Source organism: Phalacrocorax carbo, chromosome 17 (assembly GCF_963921805.1).
Source record: "Phalacrocorax carbo chromosome 17, bPhaCar2.1, whole genome shotgun sequence".
In the NCBI taxonomy this organism is placed as follows: domain Eukaryota; kingdom Metazoa; phylum Chordata; class Aves; order Suliformes; family Phalacrocoracidae; genus Phalacrocorax; species Phalacrocorax carbo.
This window is the reverse complement of record NC_087529.1, coordinates 5,905,715-5,914,029: the sequence shown is the minus strand read 5'-3', so window position 1 is coordinate 5,914,029 and position 8,315 is coordinate 5,905,715.

The following is an 8,315-nucleotide window of genomic DNA, read 5'->3' as shown; positions in this document are numbered from 1 at the left end:
GCTGGAGCATCTGTTCACGATGTTCTCCAGGACACATGCCCCTTCTCAAACACCATATGAGTTTCAAGATGTGCTGAATTCCCCTTTCCCCACCGAGTATCGGCGTTACCCAGGGGAAGGGCTCCACTTACACTGAGGAGCTTCGTGCCTTCTGCCCTTCTCTATAGCTTGATGCTCCCCACCTGCTTCCCAGCAGCAGAAGGCTGGGTTGGCACCCTTTCCCACCAAGGAGCAGGGTGCTGCCCACCCAAAAATAATGTTTATGAGCTTCTGCAGAGCTGCCAAGGCCAGGGGGGCACCAGGGCCATGTTCCTTCTCCTGCCCTCCACACACCGGAGGGGTTTCATCAACCATATGCCACAGACGTCAGATGTGGGTTTCACTCATCTTTGCAAAACCCATGACAGCCTTCAGCTGGGCTGCTGCCCTCCCCGAATTAGCATGTCCTGTTGGAGCAACAGGAGCCCCCATGCACAGTCAGCCCCCAGCACCGGGTGGCTCTGGGGTCCTGGGGAAACCCAGGCAGGAGTCCCTCCCTGCCAGCACACCCACACCCCACCCACACCCCTGCTTTTCTTCCCACGCAGGGCAGCCTGAACAGTCACCTCCTCTCCAAGCACTTTGCCATGCTGCTGAAACACTGGGAAATCTCCCAGGCAGGGAATGCCAAGCATTCAACAGCTGGAAAAAAACACGTATTTGTTATTAAAATTACCTCCGTCTGCACATATGTTTCCCTCCAACACATGCTTTTATGGCTCCCTTGACACTCTTTTCCACCCGGAACTTGAACTTAAATATACCACCAGGATGTTTAAATGCCTATTTGCAAGACCACTTCCCCCAGCCCCTTCAGAAGCTGACCCACGGCCTGACCTGCCCTCTGCTTCCTCGCACCTCAGCATGAAATAGAAACGTTTCAGTCAATCTCAGGAAGGCTCAGCATCTTCACAGAGGTTTATGTTCTTCAGAGAGAGAGGGACCAGAATGCAGAGCCATGTTAAATGCTCGCCTTGCCCCAGGGCTCAGCCGCAAGGATGCTGGAAGGGCTTAACTGGTAAAGTGAAGAAAAGCATCTACTATAAATATTGCCACAGCAAAGCTCAACCTTTGCCCAAGAAAATGCAGGGAAGTCAAACAATCCATCATTGAAGAGTTTTACCTTGGCTCTGCCCTCTGAAGGCCAAGTGCAGGGCTGACTTCACTGCTCCAGCTCTCTCCCAGTGCTGAGGACCCCATCCAGCAGCAGTGTCGGATCCACAAACAAACCCCACGGCACAATGCACACTATTGCAGAGGGGTGTGGGGAAATGTCTCAAAGACCTACATGCTAAGCAACAAAAATGATTCACTTACTGCATGTCATCATAGAGCAATTATTTTATTCCCATGGCAGCTCTGGCATCTGAAGTCCTCTCTTTATTACGAGCGCTTAGCCCCTTGCAGCTGGCTTCGTCAGCTCTTCCCTTTGGGGTGCTTCAGACACCCTCGTTCGCGTGGGCTCAGGTGAAGCAGCCCCACTTGCCCTTCCCAAAGTGCCCCCACCAAGCGTGGGTCATGTCCACTACCAGCCCAGGGACCTGCCCAGCTCCTTGGGGTCCATGGCTGCACTCACATCAGCCTCAGGTCAAGACTCACCTCTTGGAGCACCCTGTGTGTTTTGCATTGTGGTAACAGGGGATCCAGCACTTGGAGCTGAGCATCTCATCGTGTCAGAGCCATCCCAGCCCCATGGAGCTCACCACCCAAGCAGAAGATGTCCAAGCATGGGTTTCACCACACTCTGCCCACCAATGGTCAATGAATTTGATTTCACAGCAGCTGGAATAACGAGGACTCACAGCTCTCCCACCTGCCACGGGCTTGCTGTTTGACCTCAGAAGAACCACATCCCTTCACATCTTCTGTGTCTGCACCAAACCTCTTCATACTTGGCCAGAGGATGGACAGAGCCACAGTGACCTGCGGCAAGAGGCAATCCCTCGCCTTACCCAGGAGCTGCCCACCTTCCAGCTGCCTCCCCGCAAGCCCCCTTCTCCTCCAGTCCTTATCCAGGGATCAAAGGGGCTGTTCTGGGGAGGAGACCCAGGCTTTGGAGGCTTTTGACCTTCACAGGGCACATGCTGTCACACAGTGGGGAGCACAGCCCTTGCCACCAGACCCACAGCCCCGTATTGTCTGGGCTGGGAAAATACAGGTATTTGAAGAGGACAGTGTCAGTGAGGACCGGTCTCTGCCTGGCTGTCAAACCCAGTTGTCACAGCAAAGGGACTCACCTTCTCTGGCAAGAACACATCAATCATCCTGACAGCCCTTAATCAGGCAGAAGGAACTTGCTCAGCGGCTCGGCAGAGGATGGAGGGCTTACGCTTCCCCCCGCCCTCCCCAAAGGCAGGGAGCAAATTGTGTAGGGGAAAAAAAAATAATGCAAGGAACGATTCCGGATGGCAAATCAACAAATTAGCCTTGATTACTATCCGGGTCTCAAAAACCTTATTTTTCTCATGCTCGTCAGCTCTATTTGTCAAACTATTTTGCTCCTGCAGTGTTTATTCCCACGCCGGGCAGCTGGAGCTTGGTGCAGCATCCCGTGGGGTAACCATCCCGAGGTTCCCAGGCAGGGGGTCCCCATGATGCTCCCATGGGACCTTCCTCTTGTAGCTGGAGGCTCGGTGGGGCCACCTGCAAGGATGGAGGTGCCTTTTCAAGAGCCAAAATGGTGCAGGAGGATGCAATGATAGCACTCTGCCAAGATTCCCCAGCTCTGGCCTTTGAAACAAGGAGCACTTCGTGCAGGATAAAAACCAAAATGATTTATTTTTTCAGTAAAAATCCAGAGTAATAGTTCTGGTGAGGAAAAAAAAAAAAAAAGTTATTTAAAAACACATTCATCTGCAATTCTTCCACTGCCTTGAAGTGTTATTAACTGATTGGGTTTCATCACATCTTACTTTGCTGCTGCGGAGGCTGATTGTCCCGTATTTGCATTTCTCTTGGACAAGCAGCTCCGCCAAGCTCCCACGCTCTTGGCCCCCCTCCATGGTGGGCATGGGGCTGTGCTCCCCGGCCCGAGCCCTGCCCCTCCGCTCTGTGCCCTGGGAGGGCAGCGGGAGCTTAGCTCTGTCCTACCACAGATAAGCCGTCAGGAATAGCTCTACAAGGATTCCTAGGGTCTGTGGCCATCCGGGGCGCCACCCCCTGGGGCTCCCCCCTCGCTTGAAGCCCAGGAGCTGGGAAGCAGCAGCATTTCAAACATGAACTTTTTGGAGTTAATTTGTTTTGATTCTTTTAAATGGCTCAAAACTCCCAGGCAGGCTGGCATCAACAGTGAAGGCATTTTAAAAAAATGGATGAATACCACCAATAGATGGATGTGCTGGTCAAGTACAACCCGGGCGAGATCAGGTGCGTGAGCTTGGCGTACCTTCCCCGGTTATCGTCTTCATTAATAATGTCTTTACCCTGAATCTATTTCCATCATCGCAGCTTTGCAATGTACGCCACAACACAGCCCACCGCATCCTGCTGCTATTTCAATCTTCTTACAGTGTAGCAGGAAAATAAGTGAGATTAAAAACCAACAGAAACAAACAGCCTTCAGTTTATTAGGGCGGGGGGAGTTATTAAAACACTTGTTAAACACGAAGATCCCAGGCAGAGGAGAGGCAGGAGGGGACGTGTGCAGGCTGCGGTGGGAAGGCAGCAGAAGCACCACCAGACCCACAGGCACCCCAGCACCTCCCAGAACCAGCCAGGTCTGGTGGCCTTGTGCATGGTCGTCATTAGAGGTGGGGCATTAAATAACATGAGCAACCTGAGGCAGGTGCCCACTGGAGGGGCTGGAGACCTCTTGGTCTGATGGGACCATGCCAAGCACAGGGAGGGGCTGCTGGGAGCATCCCAAACCCAAACTGGCACCCTCCAGCCCCAACAGCTTCTGCTGCAAATCCAACCCTGGCACCAGAGGAAACAAGATCAGACACATAATAAACCTATGCTTTGTTCCGCTCACCCATCAAATTGTACCTCCTTTTCCATCTCCAGACCTATGGATGGAAAGTGTTTGTGCATGGAGACCATAGGTCCCAGCTGGGCAGAGATGAAGCCCAGCCTCTTCCCAGCACGGTGCACAGCCCCAGTTTACCACCCGGAGCCATCACCACCACCTCTTACTGGGAAAACCTGAGTTTTACAGAGCAAGGGCAGCAGGAAAAGCTCCTTCTCTTCCAGGGCAGCAGTGACATCTTGCAAGTGCTGCTTATGGCAGGCAGCGCATGCCGAAAGCAGCTCTTCAGGGTGGTGTAAGCTCATTGAGGTGTCACAGCTCCTCTCCCCAGCATCACCAGGGATGCTGCTTTCATTACCCAGCACTGGAAACTGTCTTGGCTTTTAAGACAAGGGATATAGGGAAACCCATAAATTATTATTAAAAAGCCCAATAAAGTGACTTGTTTGGGCAGGTCCACATTAGCCAGGTCTTATATGCATTGTGTGAACTGCTCTGTCGCGACACACATGTCCCCCAGCCCGGTAGCATGTGACCCACCACGGGCTGGGGTTGTCACCCAGCACGTCCCCAGCACCCCCCCACCCTCACACACGCCACGCAGTGAAGGGAAGCGGCAATATTAAGTGGCTGATTTACATAGTAATCTGCAAGGGGAGAGATGTTCGGGGCCGCAGCTCAGCCTTAATCATAACACTTGTCATATTTGTGCTTCAATTTGAGGGGGGAGGAGAAGGGGAAATAAGGCCTTATTTTTTTGCACATGTTATTTGGTATGAAAACAGGGACCTGCTGCAGCAAATCAGATGCAGCATCCCACCAGCACGGGCCCCACTGACCCCCACAGATGGCTGGATCCCAACACCCCTGCCCCAGCACCACTTCTGTCGTATCATTCAGGGCTAACCCCAAGGGGGGGTCCCACCAGGTCCCCATCCCTCACCCACCTCTGCAGCAGGGACCACACCCCCAGGTCAGCACCTGCACCCCTCCTGGGCACCCCCAGCCCCACGGGGCAGCAGGCAGGAGCAGGCACAGAGGGGCGGCCCCAGGGTATGTAAGGAGCGAGGGGGGTGCAGGGCTGAGCAGAAAATCACCAGCATTAAATTTTCAATAAAACAGCTGGTGTCATCACACAGTCACAGGGCCAGGCAGCTCAGGTCGCACCCATGGGTGCCTCCACTCTCATCACCAGCACCTCACTGCTGGTTTTACCAATGCATTTCCACCTTTTTTTTAATATAAAAACATTCATATTTATGAACAGCTCTGTCACTACCATATGTTGTGCTCCTTTTCTATATATGAAACAAGCTGTTTTGAAGCTTTTTAATTATACAAAATTGAGCAAAGTCTTAATAGAACAATTAGATAAAGGGGAGGAAGGGAAATAATTTTTCCCCATCATATAAGCAATTGCAAGAGTTTGCTTCTTGCGAGGACTGCAGAGGCGGGTTAAATCTGGGGCATGATCTGTGGTCTCAAGAGGAAGGGAATAAATCTGCTCACCACCCACCAGCACTGCTGGTCCCGCACCAAAAGCCTGGAGTCACCCCTGGGATCTACAATGCTCAGCTAAGAAACAATAAATTAGGAGCTGCTGTTTTGCCTTTCTAACCATGAGCCACCCAGGTAAGGGGTGCAGAGCTGGCTCGGCCATCACAGGTGAAATCCAAATTTCGGGTGAAGTGCTGTAGCTCCAGGAACCGGTGCCCACGGCAGAGCCAGCACCTGCACTGCCGCGGCTGGCAGAGAGGCAGGCGGCACAGCACAGACTCCTGGCTTCCCTTGAGCACCAGCGCAGGGGCAAGCTCTCCTCCCAGGGACTCGGTACCAAACCTGAGGGATCCAGGAGGCGGCAAGCACTTGCAGATGCAGCCCAGGGACATCAGCAAGGCTTGAGCCACCACCTCATCCTTCTTCTGACCCTTCACTATCCAGGCTGCACAGTTTCTTTTTCTCATTTAAGCCTGAATTGATTTTACATAGACAAGTGCACAGGGAGTTCTTGCTGCGTACACAACCCTCAACACTTTGGGTTTCAGTGGAGCCATTCTTTACAGCTCCAGCTCATAAACTGAAAAGTCCCCGCACTCAATCCCCTGGCCCAGTCGCTCTTGTGATTGCCGCATTCGCAACCTGAATCAACGTAGATCAGCTATTTCAAACCTGTCAGCTCTTATTAATGTAGCTTGCAGCACGAGCCAACCAAGATAAAACAGCAATTTCATTAGTCTCTATGTGCGTGTGTATTGTGTGCATGCATAATGTCCCACCCCAGCCTTGTTGCACTGGGAGATTAATAGAACACGGTGAGAATTTGGGGGTGGGGGAAGAGAAACCAGCCCAGTTCCAAGGGCTGGGAGGGCAGCATCCCCAAGCAGGCAAGCAGCACAGCACAGGGGGTTCTGCAGAGCACCTGAGCCTGGTGTAGGGCGTGGAGTCTCACCCAGTCTAAATATTAACTACACTAAACAGGTGTGCATTGATGCCTGTGCTGCGGGGGCATGTGCAGGGTGCCATCCCACCAGCCTGGAGCATCCTGGCACAGCCAGCACGCACCAGGCGTGCACCGAGTCTCCGCTTCCCAAAACGGCTTTGGCTTCTGGACTCCAGTAAAACAGCAAACCCCAAAGGAGAGCTGAGCTGCATCCTCGCCACCACCAGCACTGGCTGCAGGAGCCCTGTCAGCCCAGCCCAGCACTGAGCAAGCAGACGGGGTGATTAATATTGAACATAAACAAACAAAACAATTGAAAACTCAACACTTTAGGGGAAGGGAGGGCTGCGGCAAGCCCCGCAGTCCTAAGTATTCTTTTAAATGTACGAAATGCCATCTCTTTAAATAATCAAACTGTACTGCTGCGACTCGGAAATTGCCACCTACGGCTAATGCTCCAATTTTAAACGCATCCTCAAGTCAATCTTTGTAAATTCCACATTAAATATTGATCAACCCTGGCGAGGGCTAATACCGCCTGTTTAGCATAGATGTGCCAAATTCAAACAGCAGCGGCTGAGCCTGAACATTTGCTCACATCCCATCCCAGGCCACGGTGACCATCGTGGCAATCGCTCTGCACCAGGGAGGTAGTGAGCTGGGACAGACAGGGGTGTCGATGGTGCTTGCTGCCCACTCATGGCACAGGAGGGACCCCACTCCCAGTCCAGCAGCTCTGCAGTTAATTGGTTTTCATAGAATAGTTACAATAATAGCAATAACAACAAGAAAAATATCTATGGGAGATGGAAAAGACAGGGATCATCACGGGCAAGTAGAGAAGAAGTTACTGACATGTTCATCACGCTGCCATACAGGAGCAGAAACCCCTCGGGCCAGCGACCGGGAGCATTTCTGGACTCCGTCCTGATGGGAGGCCACCTTGCCCAGCACTCAGCCTGTCCCTGGAGCAAGGTGCTGTAACTGGAAGACAGGACCAGCAGCTTTGACATTGATCCTGGGTTTTCCTCTTGGGGCCAGGACTGCCCAGGACCCTCCAGGAGGGGTTTGCAGTGTGGAGACCGAGTGTCCCCTCCTGCCAAACTCCTGCCAGGTGCTGGGGTTGTGTCACACCGTTCCCACATTCAGGAGCATGTTGGCTCTGTTCTACCAGACCGCATCATTAAGGTCAGCCCTGCATTAGAAGACCAGGGAAGGTTTCAGCTACCTCTGAAGAGACTTTATTTCCCCTGCATTTTTGAGGATTTTCTTACCTTCTTCATAACCAGCACCTGCAGCCACTGAAAATATCACCACAATGGAAATACAGATATTAATATATGTGCACACGCAGACACTGTGTGCAAACATTAATAACTCAGTGAGCCCAGCCGTCGAGGCTGTCTTCACAGGCAACGATAACATCAGAAGCATTTTGCTGGACTGAACCCACGGCCTATCCTAGGCCAGAAGTAGGACTTACCGAGGACAAGCCAATTTCAGTGAGGGCAATGAAGAGACTTCCACTGATCCCAGCAGGACAGAGATGATGCTCATATAAAATTCCCCGTCTCATATGAAGCCTCTAGAAAGAGAAACAGCATCATTTTTCCTTTTACTTCTTCAGATACCACCTATCACCAAGCCCACCATCAGGACCTGTGAATGTCACTGGCAAGGGTTGCTGCAGCCCCAAGCACAGTGCCAGAGTGACAGCGGTGCCACCAGACAGCCCCCTTTTCCTGCAGGTAACACGGGGATGCTGCCGTCTCCACGAGGATGGATGACCACGATGCGCCATCTCGGTGATGCTTCATCCCACCAGGTGCCCAAGTTCACACCATAACCAGGGGGCTTACACAGGTGAGG